Consider the following 18,185-nt stretch of genomic DNA (forward strand, 5'->3'; position numbering starts at 1 on the left):
AGGAATGTAGCTGTACTCTGTGGATAAAATCCTAGGAATAAAATAAGACTTTAAGTTTGGACATGAAAAATACAATAAACATGACTCATTTGTTGCTTTGAAGGTTTGACAGAAAGAATCTTTTAATTTTAAATTAATTTTTATTTGTGACAAAATCTTTTAATTTTAAATTAATTTTTATTTGTGACAAAATCTTATGAGAAAATTTTAAATATAAAAAATTTTTTATTTTTTATACAAGTTTTAAAGGTTACTTTCCATTTACAGTTATTACAAAATACTGGCTGTATTCCCTGTGTTGTACAATACATCCTTGAGCCTACCTTACACCCAGTAGTTTGTGTCTCCCACTGTCCCACCCCTATATTGCCCAACCCCTCCCCACCCACTGGTAACCACTAATTTGTTCTCTATATCTGTGAGTCTGCTTCTTTTTGTTATATTCACTAATTTGTTGTATTTTTTAGATTCCACATATAAGTGATATCAGACAGTATTTGTCTTTCTCTGACTTATTTCACTTAGCATAAGGCCCTCCAAATCCGTCCATGTTGCTGTAAATGGCAAAATTTCATTCTTTTTTTGTTCTGAGAATTCATTCTAACTTACACTAGTACCAGCCCTTCCTAGGGCTGCCTGACTTCTACTCTAGTTTCTCTGAGAAGTGGAGGAGGCAGACAGACATAAATGGTGATGACATCCTATGGTTGGTAAGAGTGAAACTGAAGATAGATAGGGATCGACCTAGAGGTATAAGGGAGAGAGAATTTGGAATGAGATCCCTTTAGGACAAGGATGATAACACGTAGAATGACACAGATTCTCAGCTTGAGAAGGAGAGACTTGGATGTTACCTAAGGCAAGAGGAAGAGTGTGTGTCCTTTGAGGGATATTGCTTAGATTTTTTTTTAGTCAACATATTCCAACTCTGCAAGCGGGGAGAGGGCTGATGTATTTGAGTCCTGTCCAAGGACATGAACTCAGTTACGCTATTATGGAAAGTAGTGGTAAAAGGAAGAGAGTAAATATCCTTTGCAAAAACTCTTTTTCTTCTCCTTGCATGGAATATTTTTCCCTGTATTTTTCTTTGGCATTGAGTTGTAAGGACAGCTATACATACAGATTTGTGATTTTGTGAAATTTGGGTTGTAAATATAAGAAGTAACTTTATATATAAATCTTTTTGCTCTATAGGGTTTAAATCTGCCCTTAATAACATTCTATTTCCTCCACTGATAAATCAATAAAAAATTTCTGAACACCTGTTCTGCTCATTTCAGTCACCTTGAAAGGAGGTCAGGAGGTAAAGTGAGTTCTCTGAAATTAGGGGCTCTCTGTTCCGTAACATTCTGATTGTGCGAGGATTTAGAGACCTAGGTTTTTAAGAAGAAGGGAACCACAATCTGAAAAAAAAAAGACTTTTTCTTTTGGAAATAATACCGATTCTAATCATCTTTGCTTTAATTCTCATGAGGACGGAAATCTGGGAACACCTACACATGAGTTACTATTATTTTAAGTTCTTGCCTTGAAGGCACATGAATCCATTTATTAAAGTTTATCCTGGAAGTAGGTCAGCATAAAAAGACTTCAGTTATTTGTATATTGTCCCTCTGTGGTCTCTTCTTCCAAAACTTTTTTTTTTTTTTTTTTTTTTTAAGATTTAATATGACCTGGCTAAGAATCAGAGAGAACCAGATGCATGTCCTCAGGTAACACTCCCTGCTCGCAAGTGGCCACAATCAGGGCATGGTGTACAGCAGGGACCTCTAATTCTGGTCCACAAGCATCCTCACAGAGGCACTGAATCATCCTGGAAAGCCAGAGAGGAGCTTTGTGCCAGCAACTTCCCTAAGCTGTCTTTGAAACTGACCTTATCAAATTTCTGCTGGGGTAATTTGCGCTGGGGATCTCCTGAGTTACTTGAATGGATAAAAATAAGCTGTCAGTCTTTGACCTGAGTCTAGTTAGTAGGACCGGGTTCATGAAGGGTTAGCAGGGCTTCTGCTTCAGGCTGAGGGAAAGCTCACACAGGGTTGATGCCATCAAAAAGCATCTAGTTCTTCCTGCCTGAGCTACAGACTTCTCATGTGCCCCCTCCTATTACCTGCTTTCCCCATTGGGAAATACAAAAGTTATGGTAATAAAAATAAGAAAAAATGACTACTCTATTATTTTTGCCTCTTTCACCAGGGAGCACATGTGCTGGGGACCTGACTGAGCGCAACTTCTTTCCAAACCTTAGGGTGTGTTGGCTGGGTTTCCTCCTTTGATTCGATGCCAGCATCCAACTATTTATGCAGAATATTTCTGAACCTCAGTCACTGGCATTATTCTAGCTATCTTCCTAGGATACGCCTCTTACCCTGTTCATGTCTATGGCTGTAATGGACACTTGATGGAGGCAGGTACTCTCTGGATTCACACACAGAATCTTCAATTAGACTTAACCAGGAAAAGAACTGATAAAAAAAAAAAAAAGGTAAAACTCTGCTTAACAAGATCCTGAGTAAGAATAAAATGATAAAACAATGTGTTAGGACACAGCCCTTGGGCTGACATCCCCATCAGGGTCAGATGAGGGTCACTGTGTAGAGGCTATGGCAGACATAAGTGTCTGTGTCATCTAGAGGCCAGACTTACCTACAGGGCTCCCTGGAAGGGACACCTAGAAGAAAGACCTGAGTACACCTGAAACCTGCAAGTGGTAGGGACACCTGGAAGGGAGACCTGGTGGAGATTCCAAGGTCACTGTCATCTTTGAGAACATATACCACTTAAGCAAGGATTTGCAGGAGCTGTCCCAGAGCCACACTAGGACCAGTGTCTCTCCTGTCCTGCTCTGCTTGCTGGTGAGCGTATAGAAACACATCTACATCGTGTGTTGGGTCCAGAAGATTGGAGAAGAGACCAGGCTGACATTTATGTAGTTACTGGGAGTGTGGCTTAAGTGAGGTGAAAAGAAAGTAGGGTGACTACCATCCTGCCACTAATCCTGACGAACGTTTCTTGGATTCAAGGAGAAAAAGGTAAGAGGAAAGGAAGAGAGAAGAGGCAAAGCAGTAAAGGGCAAAGAATAAATAGAATGGCACAAGTGAAGGCATGGAAGATGATTCTAGAAAATCTTCTTCCATCAGAGGATGCAAAGGAGGGAGAACACCACTTAACTCCGCTGTCTATCGTTTTTATCTTTTGGGAAGCAGTGGCATAAAATTCAATCTAATTAACAGGATAAAAAGGGATTTAGCTTATGCCAGACACCATATTTCATGCTGTGAGGGATAAGAAAATGAAAGAACAGTCCCTCCCTCTCGAGGTCTTGCAGTATGGCCAGGGAGATGACACATTCACAAGAAACAATAATTCACATCCCACTGAAGTAAGATCTGAATTAAAGATGCAAGCAAATAGCCTGGGAGCAGAGGAGAACAGAGTAATGAATGTTGTGTGTGGAAAAGCCTCATGGAGCAGGTGTGGGTATAAGGAACAACTGAGGACGCGAAGCAGACAAAGGGGAACAGCCTTCCGACTGAGGAGAGAGCTTAAGCGGAATAAGCATGGAGCTGGATAGGGCTCCCTGTGTTTGGAGAAAGGTGAACTTTCTCGTGACACTGGAGCTTAGGGTGAACAGTAGGTGGTAAGTCTGCAGGGGAAGGCGAGGCCAGGTTGTGCAGATCCTATAATGTCAGGCTAAGGAGGTTTATTTGATGATGTTTGGAATGGCAGCTAATCAAGAAGAGACTGACAAGGTCACAGTTGTGCTTAAGGAAGATGAATCTAGAGGTGTTATGCAAGATCCACTAGAGAAAGCAGAGACTGAGATAGGGAATATTGCCCAGTAATCTCCCATTTATGCATACCTTGCAAGCAGAGGCACTGATTGCTTTTGTCCTGAACTATCTTTTCAAGGAGGTTTTTTTTAGTGAACAGCTTAGGGAGACAGAGATAGTGTCTCCTTAGAGAGCAGAAACATAGGCAGGCCTTCATGTTTCTTATAAAAGATTCAGTTTTCCCACTGTATATGCAGGATTTATATGGGCCCATCTTCAGTGCCCTGTGGAACTTGGAAGTAAAGGGAACTGACATAGATATGTTGCTTATGTTGCTTGCTCTGCTGTGATTAATAAAGTACGTTGTTTCTTACCCCAAAGTCTCATGACTTCAGCCATAATCCATGAAACCAGGGCATGCTAACTTGTTGCTTTAAGTAGTGTAAAAATCTCAGATCTATCATAATTTTTCTATGAAGGGTATACCCTTAAGAAGCTATTTCAATAACCTTAATAGTAAAGACTTGTTTTAGGGCAGAGATATAATTTCATTTATTTTATATATTTAAAAATTTATTTTTGTATCCTGACATTTACATACAACTGATCTTATAATGGCTAGAAAATACTGTTCCGTTATTACAAAGGTAATGTGGGCAACAGACACCCTGACCCAATGCCATCCACAATCATCAATTCACCCTTCATCTTTGTCTTGAGTCTCATCCACTAGAGTCTCAGGGAAAGTGTGGCTCCAGGAAGGGGTGAGTATCGGGTTCCTACCATGTATAGAATACTTTTACACTTTGAGTTAGCTCTTTCAGTATGCCTAAATGAAACCAAAATAGATGTCCCCAAAAAATGTCTTATTATTGTAACTATTCATGGGTTTAGCCAGTAGCCTAGCAGGTAGTAGTTAATTAGTAAATATTTAGAGACTGAAAGAACAAGTGAAATAAGGTAATTGAGATTCAAAAACAGAACCAGGTGGGAAATTCTTGTCTTTAATCACCTACCACAATTCCAAAGATAGAATTGTGTTCAAATTTATTTAATTCATTGTCTTTATACAATATGACCAATACTAGATAGATATTTTTAGGAGTGGTTCTGCCACTTAGTATTTTTGTGAACTTTAACCTCAGTACTTTTACCATGAAGTGAGACGGTTGGACTTGATTATCTTTGGAGTCTCTTCCAGTGTTGGATTTCAAGAAGTACAGTTCATGGAGCTGAGTTATAATATTATTTCCACCTTCTTTTTACCTTGAAAAGAATAGCCAGGGACTTCCCTGGTGGCGCAGTGGTTAAGAATCCTCCTGTCAATGCAGGGGACACGGGTTTGATCCCTGGTCCAGGAAGATCCCACATGCTGCGGAACAACTAAGCCCGCGTTCCACAACTACTGAGCCTGCGCTCTAGAGCCCACGAGCCACAACTATTGAGCCCGCACGCCACAACTACTGAAGCCCACGCGCCTAGAGCCCATGCTCCGCAACAAGAGAAGCCACCGCAATAGAAGCCTGCGAAGAGTAGCCCCTGCTCACCGCAACTAGAAACAGAAACAAAGACCCAACGCAGCCAAAAATAAACAAATAAATAATTTTTTAAAAATCTTAAAAACAGGAGAAAAGAATAGCCAGAGAAGTTATTTCGATAGGAAATGAGCAATCTGAGTATGTATGTCAAATAAGCTCCTTAGTTTCTTTTGCTATTAATAGCTTTCTGGCCCCTTTCTTCACTTTGAAGCAAAACTTAAACGAAAGGGTAGCAATTCTTTGACTTGTAAGTTCATAGTATCTTTAATCTCTTCCAAAGATGACGAAGAATGGGTTTGGATAAGGATTCTTTCACATGGTCATAAAAGTGGTGATATTCTCACTAAATATAGAAACACAGTTTCAGTACTGAGACTTCTGTCATCATGATTTGCAGCTAGTAATTAGCTTTTATTGTTTGCTAGAAGTGTGAAAAAGCAGGTAGGAAAATTCTTCACTGTTGGAAGAAATGGCCTATTAATTGTGATTGCACAAAAACAAAAACACCTCATGGTGCTGTTTCTCCTGCCATGTGTAAAGATGGCCATATGGCTGGGTGAGTTCAGTTGGTTGAACCATCCTTTTAAAGAGGCCGAGGTCACAGGTTGAAGTCCAGTATGGGCCAGCCAGCTCTGCTCTCTTCTGCCCTGCCAAGCATCTTACCAACAGGAACCTAACTGGTAGTCAGACCTTATTGATGTTATGTCAGTTATGACTTCACACATGATCAAGAGCGAAAAGAAGGTTACCAAGTCCACTCTGTTCTGCCTACTTTGAGTTCATGATTTCCTTATATGCCAGTGCAGGTTAATTCAACAAATATTAATTGCTTTAATGTGCTTAAACCCGTGAACTAGGCAAAAGACTTTGGCCTGGTGGTATGATATAACACCTATTCTGGAGAAGCTTATTGTCTTGAATGGAAAGAGAAACTCACGAAACATTGGATCACATCAAAATAAACTAGAAATAGTATAGAAGAGTACCTGGCTAAATCCCTGGAGCAGCAGTTAACACGCACATTTTCTTGAAATAATTTTACTCAGACTATATTCATATGCATGTTCAGTATCAGTGACTTAATTTTTAGAACTTCTTTGGAATCAACTAATGTTTACCTAGAGCAAAACATCTTTGCTTCCAGCTAAACTGTGATATCAGCCTAAAAGTGAATCTGTGTATGATTCTATTCCCAGAAATGTTATCCTGGGTGTGAGTACCCAATTATGTAATATTGGGACATTAGGACAGTCTCTCTTCCTCTATGTGTGTATATTTTTTTTCTTCACAATGCAATCACTTACCCTATTGCTTTATAAATTATCTTTAGAAGGCTAGTTTTCAATGATTCGATACTTGGGACTGTAAAATCACATCCTCAGAGATAATGAACAAGTCTTCCTTTCTCCTTAAAAAAAAAACTTATTCTTTACATTTACCTGAGCTAACCTGACTCCCCGAAGTTTTTCAGTAACTCCTTTATTCTCCACACGCATCTGGATTCTCTATTTGCCTGGCTTATGCCAAGGAATGTTCTCAGATCCAACCGAGACTGGTAGACTTATCCTTTGCTTAACAACTTTAATTTTTTCCTGGAAACCCTGCTAGTAAGTGAAAATCTGTTAAATTAAAAAAAAACCTTTAGAGAAAGATCATGATGTATTTCCTCTCAACATAAGACATCCAAACAATTTTCACAGATAGAAACATTTGGCAATAAAACAATAAAAGCAGGCTTATATCAGCAAACAGTTTGCACGTAAAGAAGTGTAGGTTGTATATAAAATGAAATGTACTGAAAAATTACTGTAGGTACCAAATGAGGCAGCGAAACCATGATGGTAAGTTTTGGGGATGAAAGGGTATGAGCTAATCATCCTTTGAATGTAGATTCTTTTTTTCTGCACTGTTTTCTTCATCAGTTTTTCAAACATAATGAGGCCCATGGCTATCTTGCCCTCAAACTGCACTTAAAAGCAAATTTGCAGCTTAGAAAACTCGCTTTTAGGACAGAATAAAAACTAACCGCAAGAGTGCTTTGAAGCCCATGGAAAAAGTGCATGTGCACATTTTCTATGAAAAGTCACAGAAAATTTAAACTTTTCATTCCACTCACTTGACTTACATACACAGAGAAAAATGTTTTGAGTTCTTCTAAATATGGCACACAATTCAGATTTGTTCCACATGATGGCCTCTTGCTACAAACTTTTATGTTGAGTAAACATGTGTGTCTTAACCTGAAACTACAATTTTAAACTATTACTTAATGGCGTTAAGTAATATGGAGCATACTTTTTGGGTGTGTTTTTGGATAAAAAAATCATTATGAAGAAAACAAAGGAATCATCTAAAAAGTGGTATAACTTTGAATTGTTATTACGAAAACTTACTGATGAGTAAATGTGTGGAATGAATCTTTATTCTTGGTTCCAGAGGCCATCTTTGGACACCCAGCTGGGTGAGGGGTTCCTTCCCTTTGCTCTCCTCTGTGTAGACTTTTCCCAACTCTTCAATGTTGCTTTTAATGATCTCTTTGTGTATTTCTACTACTGTATTTAAGATCTTTGAGGGAAGGACCATAATTTTTGTGTCCCTAACACTTAACCCAATACCTGGCCTGTAGTTCTTGAATGAATCAGTGAATAAATACATCTCCAAATTCACTTCAACTACCTGCCTCCAGATGCAGGTTACTTCTGGAAGTAGTATCTGTGTTACCTACTCAATGGACTACTGGAAATGGTTGTATGTCTTAAGTTACCCCAGATCAATAGAGCATTTCACGTCTGGGAGAACATTTCCTCTATCAAAATTATATCTGATAACTTGGGTGGAAAATTACTCTAGTGATCAAAAATTTATCTTTTTTTCTTTGAATTTGCCTCAGTTTCGGGTGGAATAAAATATTGGGTTTCTCTTGTAGTGATCTGAGACTATTTACTCTGGGTACCAGATGGCTGTCTCTTCCACTTGAAAATGAAAACATCTGACAGACTTTGTCAGGGCATGTGTCAGTCATGCTACTCATGGGGAAAGTCTTCCAGATGACACGCTTGTCTTGGAGGGTGTTTATCTGGAGCATGTGCTATGTCTTCAGATGCCTCAAGTTCACACATTAAAGACATCAGTTCAGTTGTAAATTGTTGCAGGTCTATAGGCTCAACGCCTGAATGAAATCATACTCTGGGAAGATGAACATTTCCATTCTGCTTTTTCTTTTTAGAGTTCTAAAATACATTTATAAACTGGAAGGGGGAAAGAAATTCATATTTTCTTTTTAAAACACGATTCACCTTGCACTGATTTCTTCCCATACTGACAGTCAACGAAATTTTCTTGGAGACTAACATCTGCTAAGAAACTGTGCCTGGGAGAGCATCCAGACTGTCTTCTGCCAGGCTCTGCCCCATGCTCACTAACAAATAACCTCTCAAAACATCAGGCTGTGCTGTGATAACGTGTTAATGTCTAGCATACAGACATCACAGCTGACAGTGCCATACAATATTTTAATAGTGAAAATAGGTTTTAGTTAAGTCACCCCTCTCCTGCACCTTGTAGGACAGCTAACAGCAGTTAGAAGGACAATTCTCTGGATGTAGAAATTGTGATCCTGGAACAGTTTATCTCTTTACAATTCTGATAACACAATCTTGGCCTCATTAACACCGAGTCCATCTCTCAGGAAAATTATCATTTGATGGATCATCATTTCAGTGTGTAACTGCAAGAACAAAAAGGAGGAGGAGAAAGAGGAAGGATTCTGATAGATATAAAGATTTGTTATAACTACTGTAGTAATTAAGGTAGTATGAAATTAGTGAAGGGTTAAGAAACCGACCAGTTTTTAAGAAACAGAGCCACAGTATGACTTAGTATGACTCAGTTGTTGCTTTGACAAAATTGAGGTAAAGGCGAAGAAGAGGAACTTGTGTAATATTGGAAGGCCATTTGTCACCACTATAGATTATACCCTCAATAACATTTTAGAATGAAACTTATGCCAAAGGAGCTCTGAAATTATAAGCTGCAACCTCAGCTTGACAAGGCTTATTTCACTTTTGAATTGCTGATCTCTCTTAGAATTCAGTCCTCGAGGTAGGGAAGAGTCTATCTCTGATTCTGTGCCTTCCCCATTAGTGAGCCCTCTGTCAGCGCTGTATAAATAATTAATTATTATTAAAAACTACCATCACTGTCTTCTGTTTGTCTCTTGCCCCTGAACATAGCCAGCACTTCTCTGATCAACTTCAGGGAACAGGTTTATTGTCTGGTTGCTGTGATGAATAGGACACACCAAGCACGCCCAAGGCCACAGAAAAATTCCAATAATAATAATTGGGTCAAATAGCTTCTGTGCCACGTGAAGACAAGGTTATTTGCAACTCAAATATTTTTCACCAACTTGAAAAATATAATTAGAATATTTTGAGTTTTAGTCTTTACGAAGAGGCAGGAATTTATATTTTGAGTTTTAATCAATCAGCAAATATTTGTTGAGTTCTTACTGCTTGTGAAGTGCCTCAAGCAGCGCATTCAGGAGTGCCCTCTCTCCCTTTCTAGGTCTGAAACTAAGCTCATGTGAAGGAATGCTCCCTCCCTACCATGAACTCTCCCATACTGAAGCTATGATAATCATTTCATCTTTCTATTTGATAAAAACAAAAAATCCTGCATTTTTAGATATATAAAAATGCTAATTATATTGATATATCTATTTTCTCCAAGTCATTCTCAAAATATATAATTATTTGAAGAAAATGGAATTGTATATATACATATAGACTTATATATATGTATTTATGTATACATTCTGACAGTTACTTTAGGTGGGATGGGGAATTGACAATGGATTTTTTATTAACCATTACGAGATCTTGGTATTTAATACTCTTTTCTTAAAAATATATACATGTACATATATGTATATATACACACATACACACATACGTATATATACATTGACAATATCTAATGAAATGAAAAACACCTGAAAATAGTGAAAATACCAGCAATGACAAAACAGTGGAAGAGTCTTATCCACATGCTTTAAACCTCAAGAGATGGTAATGAGAACAGAGTCCACAGATTCAAGGGAGAATCCTAGCCCCACTTCCATTACCATCTGCTAGAAGCACCATGACAGCATTCTGAAAATTCTCATGAATAGTACAATATTTGCAGAAGAGTGACAGCGGTGATTTTTCTCATTGTTTCCCCATTTAGCATGAGGGAGAGCGGAAATAGCTGGTGGGGAGATGTAGATGAAGCAATCAGGGCTAAAGATCCTCACAAAAGACTCTATAGTTATTTGGGGGGAAGATTTGAACTGTAAGAGTACCCTGGACATTTCACCCATTCTAGAGAGGAGAGACGCAAGTTCCATTAACAAAAGATTCACAAAGCTTCAGAAGAGCCTTTGCTTCTTCCCCATCCCCACTCTCACTTCGCAGAACTATAGAATACAATGCTTCAGGAGTATTATACCTTAGGGGGCTATAGAAGAGAATTAACCTATGTTATATCAGATCAAACAGAAATTTTGAGAAAGAATTCTGTATTAAGCATGGCAAATATAAAAACAAATGGTATGATAAGTGTGGAAATAAATGATAACAAACAAGCACATAACATATGCAAAAGAAGCGTGTAGAACTTTCTGAATAAAAGGCAACCTGAAGATATATTTTTATTTGTTTTGAGTTGTTTTTATTTTTGCCAGTTTTATTGAGATATATTTGACATATACCATTGTATACGTATAAGGGGTAACCATGATTATTTGATACTTGCACATATTGCTAAATGATTACAGCAATACGTTTGCTTAACACCTCCATCACCTCCCATAATTACCTTTTTCTTCTTTTTGTGGTAAGACATATAAGATCTACTCTGTCAGCAACTTTCAAGTATATAATACTGTAGAGTATTGTTAACAATAGTCACCGTGCTGTATATTAGATTCTCAGAACTTATTCATTTTACAACTGAAAGTTTGTACACTTTGGCCAACATCTCCCCATCCCTTCACCTCTCCACTCCTGGCAACTACCATTCCATGACCGTACAGTATTTACCTTCCTCTGACTTATTTCACTTAGCATAATGCCTTCAGGGTCCATCCATATTGTTACAAATGGCAGGATTTTCTTCTTTCTAGTGGCTGAATAACCTCTCTCTCTCCCCCCACCCATCTATCTATATCTATCTCACATTTTATTTATCCATTCATGAGTAGATGGACACTTAGGTTATTTCTGTACCTTGGCTTATGAATAATGCTGCAATAAAATGGTAGTGCAGATGTCTTTTCGAGTCAGTATTTCATTTCCTTTGGATATATACCCCAAACCCGAATTGCTGTCATGAGGTAGCTCTAGTTATAATTATTAAAAAACCTCCATACTGTTGTCCATAGTGACTGTACCAATTTACATTCCCACCAACAGTGCACATGAGTTCCCTTTTCTCTACAACCTCTCCAACACTTGTTATCCCCTGTTTGTTTGGTTGGGTTTTTTTGTTGTTTTTTTTTTTCTGATAATAACTATTTTTACAAGTGTGAGGTGATATCTCATTGAGGTTTGATTTGTACTTATCTGATGATTAGTGATGTTGAATGTCTCTTCTTGTACTTATTGACCATTTGAATGTCTTTGGAAAAATGTCTGTTCAGACCCTCTTCCCATTTTTAAATCGAATTATTTGTGTTATTGCTATTGAGTTGTATGAGTTCCTTATATATTTTGGATATTAACCCCTTATCAGATAGATGGTTTGCAAATATTTTCTCCTATTCCGTATGTCGCGTTTTCATTTTCTTGTTTCTTTTGCTGTGCAGAAGCTTTTTAGTTTGATATAGTCCCACTTGTTTATTTTTGCTTTTGTTGCTTATGCAGTTTTTTGGTGTCCAAAAAATCACTGCCAAGACCAATGTTGTAGCTTTTTCCATATGTTTTCTTCTAGGAGTTTTACAGTTTCAGGTCTTATGATTAAATCTTTAATTCATTTCGAGTCACTTTTTGTGAGTGGTGTAATACAGGGATCTGATTTCATTCTTTTGCAAGTGATAATCCAGTTTTCCTCCAAACCATCTATTGAAGAGACTATCCTTTCCACACTGAGCATTCTTGGCTCCCTTGTAAAATAACAGTTGACTGTATATGCAAGGATTTATTTTCTGTCCCTTTGTTCTGTTCCATTGGTCTATATGTCTGTTTTTATGCCAGTACCATACTGTTTTGATTACCATAGCTGTGTAATACAGTTTGAAATCAGGAAGTGTGATGCCGCCAGCTTTATTCTTTTTTTTTTATTGAGGTGTAGTTGATGTAAAATATTACATAAGTTTCAGGTGTACAATGCATGTTGACTCACAATTTTTAAAGGTTATATTCCATTTATAGTTGTTATACAATAAAATCTTGGCTATATTTCCTGTGTTGTACAATATATCCTTTTATTTTATTTATTTCGCACATAGTAGTTTGTACCTATAATCCCCTCCGCCTCCTCCTTTCCCTCTCCTCACTGGTAACCAGTAGAACAAACCACAGTTTGTTCTCTGTATCTGTGAATCTGTTTCTTTTTTGTTGTATTCACTAGTTTGTTTTATTTTTTAGTTTCTCCAGCTTTATTCTTCTTTCCCAGGATTGCTTTGACAATTTGGAGTCTTTTGTGATTCCACCTAAATTTTCAGATTATATTTTTTCCTCACTGGTAACCAGTAGAACAAACCACAGTTTGTTCTCTGTATCTGTGCATCTGTTTCTTTTTTGTTGTATTCACTAGTTTGTTTTATTTTTTAGTTTCTCCAGCTTTATTCTTCTTTCCCAGGATTGCTTTGACAATTTGGAGTCTTTTGTGATTCCACCTAAATTTTCAGATTATATTTTTCTATTTCTGTGAAAAATACCATTGGAATTTTGATAGGGAATGCATTCAATCTATGGCTTTGGGTAGTATGGATATATTAATTTTTCCACCCATGAACATGGGATAGCTTTCCATTTATTTGTGTCTTTTTCAATTTCTTTCCTCAAAGTCTTATAGTTTTCAGTGTATAGATCTTTCACCTCCTTGCTTAAACTTATTCCTAAGTATTTTATTATTTTCAGTGTTATTGCAAATGGAACTGTTTTCTTTATTTCTTTTTTGGATATATTGTTGTTAGTGTATAGAAATACAACTGATTTCTGTATGTTGATTTTGTGTTTTGCAACCTTACTGAATTTGTTAATTAGTTCCAAAAGTTTTTTGGTGATGTCTTTAGGATATTCTATATATGAGATCATATCATCTGTAAACAGTGAAAATTTTAGTTCTTTGGAAGTTTGGATACCTTTAATTTCTTTTTCTTGTATAATTGTTCTGGCTAGGATTTCCACTACTACATTGAATAGGAGTGGTAAGAATGGGTACCCTTGTTTCTGATCTTAGAGTAAAATCTTTCAACCTTTCACTACTGAACATGACGTTAGCTATGGGTTTTTCCATATATAGACTTTATTATGTTGAGTTATGTTTATTCTGTACTCAATTTGTTAAGATTTTTTATCATGAAGGATGTTTTATTTTGTCAAATCTTTTTTTCTGCATTGATTGAGATGATCATATAGTTTTTATCTTTCACTCTATTGATTTGTTGTATAACATTTATTCATCTGCCTATGTTGAACTCTCCTTGTATCCCAGAGATAAATCTTACTTGATCATGGTGTATAATTCTTTTAATATGCTATTGAATTCATTTTGGTAGTATTTTGTTGAGAAATTTTGCATCTCTACAAATCAGGAATATTGGCATGTAGTTCTCTTTTCTTATAGTGTCCTTGTTTGACTTTGGTATCAGAGCATTTCTGACCTCCATAAAATGAGTTTGGGAGTGTTCCCTCCTCTTTGAATTTTTGGAAGAGCCTGAGAAGGATTGGTGTTCTTTAAATGTTTGGTAGAGTTCACCAGTGAAGCCACTGGTCTCTGACTTTTCCTTGTTTGGAGGTTTCTGATTACTGATTCATTCTTACTCATTATTGATCTGTTCTGATTTCCTATGTCTTCATGATTAAGTCTTGGTAGGTTGTTGGTTTCTAGAAATGTATCCATTTACTGAGTTATCTAATTTGTTGGCATATAATTGTTTCTCATAGTCTTTTATGATCTTCTGTATTCTAAAGAACATATTTTTAAAAAGCTCCATAGCACCATAAATTATTTTAATGCAACATAAATTTTAAGATCAAATTAAAACATGAATGTAATGAATCTTAAGATCAGAGATTTTACCCAATTTGATAGTGCTGTTTCCTGACTCGTAACACTGACACAGGACAAAGACTAGAGAAAAATAAAATAAATCAAAGATAATGATATTATAGTAATAGAGATACCAATAGATTAAAATGTAAGATTATTAAGAAATTACTATGTGCCAGGTGCTTTTTAAGTGCCTTACGTATTTCTTCATCTGATACCAACACTACGAAAGGAGTTATTTTTGTGCTCATTTGTCTGCATTTCTCAGAGGAAGAGACTGATGCCTGAAGAAGTTAAATAACTTGGCTAAGTCACACAAATAGAAAATTGAGAATCTGGAATTTGAATCTAAGCATCCTGACTCTAGCGCCTTCACTCTTCAGCACTGTGTTCTGTTACCTTCCGTGCCAGATGTTGAGGACAGACAGTCTCATGAAGGTTAAATGGTATCTTAGAAGTTAAGAACCCAATGAATGGGGCAGAAAAAGTTTTAGTCAAAAATATAGCAAAGCAAAAAAAAAAAAAAAAAGCAAAGCAATGTTCCCTAAACTTAAGAGATGAAACTGCAGCTTGAAAAGGCACTCTGTGTTCCAGAGAAATGTACTCACACCTGTGGATGCCAAGAGTATTAAGCCTTAAACATAAAAATATTGTTCCTTACAGATTTTTTTTCCTCTTAGAGTGCCTTTTAGGAAATAATATCTCCTGTAGTGAAGAAACACTTATGTAATGTTCAGAATTCTGCCAGCTTGATTTTAGTTTCTTTGTGTTTTTTTTCACTTCTCTTTGGTTCAGCAATTAAAATTGTTGCTTTTAATTACCAAGTATCATTTATATTATAAAACTATTTCTATCTTTCTCTGTCTCCTACATATATATGTGTAGGAAAATTATGATTATCCAGTGTTAATGAAGATTATTTCTGAGTGATGGACTTGGATATTTTACTTTTTTCTTTATAAAGACCATGAATAATTTTTACAAGAATAATAACATTATCATTTCTAACATGAAAAATATACATAATTATTCATTTAAAATATTTTTAATTATAAAGAGCAACATTTCCTCTTTGTTACATATGTATTTAAGGCTTTGTCTTAGACAGGATTAACGGAAGGTCAAGAAATGGGATATTTTTATATATATAAACTATTCCTGGTAACTCAGAGCAATTAAAGCAAGTATCTTTATGTTCTTAGAATATTAGTTTACCTTTCAATCTTTGTAGCTCTAATCTATTGAGCTTCATTTAATTGTTTTTCTTTTAAGTCTGAGTATCTTGTAGCAGTTAAGTGTTATCATTAAGAATTCAAGTTCTCAACTATAATATACTCCTTGTAAAACTATTAAGTATTTATCTAACTTTGCCCAGCTTCCAGAACATTCTTTGGATGTAATGAAAAGCAAAATGTCATTACTTTCTCTTTATATATATAGATATTTTCTTTCTTTTTTTAGCTAAATTTTTAAAAATAGAAACAGCGAGTTCTTTATTGGTGATGACTTGGTACTTGTAAAATAGATAGTTCATAATCTGTTTGCTCCTCTGTCAATCACTCAGGTTTGTGTAGCCAATAGTAAATCTTAGCTTGGTGTGAATTGGGCTTGGGCCCACTTTTTAAAATACCAATACCTGGTCCCACCCCCAGAAATTCTGATTTGATTGGTCTGGGTACATCCTGGGCATCAGGATTATTTTTCTAAGAACTGTGCATTTTATTGTATGCATAGTATATCTCAATATTTTAAAAAAATTAGCTAAATTCTTAAAAAAGAAAAAACCTAGGATATTAACAAGATAGGTTCCATTTCGTTATTTTTCAATAATACGTTTATTTTTTGGTCTTGCTAGAAAATTATACAGTAATCCAGTGACTTGTTATTAATCTATTAAAAATAGCAAAGGATAATTTTTTTTAAAATTATATTTCTGCTGAGCATCAAAGCTGATCTTGTGCTCAGTGGAAAAATATGTAGGATGGAAGTTATTGCTTTTTCTCAATATGCTTAACTTTATGCTCATTTATTTATGAGCTGTATGTATGCATTATGATAAAAATGTTAGGTTAAAATACTAAATAATATTTATTAAAAGAATGTTGAATGAGTAAAGTCAATTCTGTATTCTTGTTTTTTTTTTTTTTTTTTAATTAATTAATTTATTTATTTTTACTGTGTTGGGTCTTCATTTCTGTGCGAGGGCTTTCTCTGGTTGCAGAGAGCGGGGGCTACTCTTCATCGCGGTGCGCGGGCCTCTCACTGTCGCGGCCTCTCTTGTTGCGGAGCACAGGCTCCAGACGCGCAGGCTCAGTAGCTGTGGCTCATGGGCCCAGTTGCTCCGTGGCATGTGGGATCTTCCCAGACCAGGGCTCGAACCCGTGTCCCCTGCATTGGCAGGCAGATTCTCAACCACTGCGCCATGAGGGAAGCCCTGTATTCTTGTTTTCTAAGAGACTATTCAAATTGCAGTTCAGCCAACAAGTCATTCGTTTAACAGATATTTAGTGAGCTCTTCCTCCTCAGCAGGTATATTGGGGTGCAGCATCGATGAATAGGAGAATGCCTCTGTTGCATGGAGCTTACTTTCCAGCAGGAGAGAAAGCCAGCCAATTAATTGTGCTGTTTGAGGTAGCTGGAAACACAAATGGAATTGAAATTATTGATGTTTAAATGTAACCAAAGATTACATGGTGGTCTAAGGAAAAACAGATTTAAAATCAAACACCACCACCACCACCTTTGTTTTGGATGATGTCCTGTGTTAAAATGCTTTATTTTGTAAGCTGTTTCTTTGAAAGGTCCAGTTACAGTTGTATTAAAGATGGTGTCATTATAGGGACTTCCACACTAATTTACAAAACAGAAACAGACTCACAGACATAGAAAACAAACTTATGGCTACCAAAGCAGTAAGGGGGTGGGGGAGGGATAAATTTGGAGTTTAGGATTAGAAGCAACAAACTACTGAATATAAAATAGATGAACAACAAAGTCTTATTGTATAGCACAGGGAGCTATATTCAGTATACTGTCATAAACCGTAATGGAAAAGAATATGAAAAAGAGTGCGTATGTGTGTGTGTATATATACATATGTGTATATATATATATATATATATCTTAATCACTTTGCTGTACACCAGAAACTAACACAACATTGTAAATCAATACTATACTTCAAAAACAAAGAACCACAATAATTATTTCCTAGACCATTTTCTAGTTCTAGAAATTTGGTTGTCTATCTTGGAACAACTAAATATTCTAACTTGGTGATCACTTAGATTTAAGCTTGTGATTATTTAAGGACAAAAATGTTAAGGAAGGAAGGGTTTCTATAGACGTACCTTTCTATATTTTATTTTCCATAGATATTGTCAGGAAAACTTGTTAGACTTAGACATGGGCCAAAGAGATTCCTGGGTGTCCTTTCAGAGGACCGCTGGATATTATCCAGTGGATCTTTGGGGAAATGTCTGATTCTATAGGTATATGCCCCTCTGATTGTCTTTCTCCTAGGTAGAGCGATTTATAGCTCTGTAGGGGTAAAATATTAAGTTGTAGGAAACTGAGAGTAATGCAAATTATTCTTGTCAAGGGTGATTTATACCCTGTA

Source organism: Phocoena phocoena, chromosome 9, assembly GCF_963924675.1.
Source record: "Phocoena phocoena chromosome 9, mPhoPho1.1, whole genome shotgun sequence".
Taxonomy (NCBI): domain Eukaryota; kingdom Metazoa; phylum Chordata; class Mammalia; order Artiodactyla; family Phocoenidae; genus Phocoena; species Phocoena phocoena.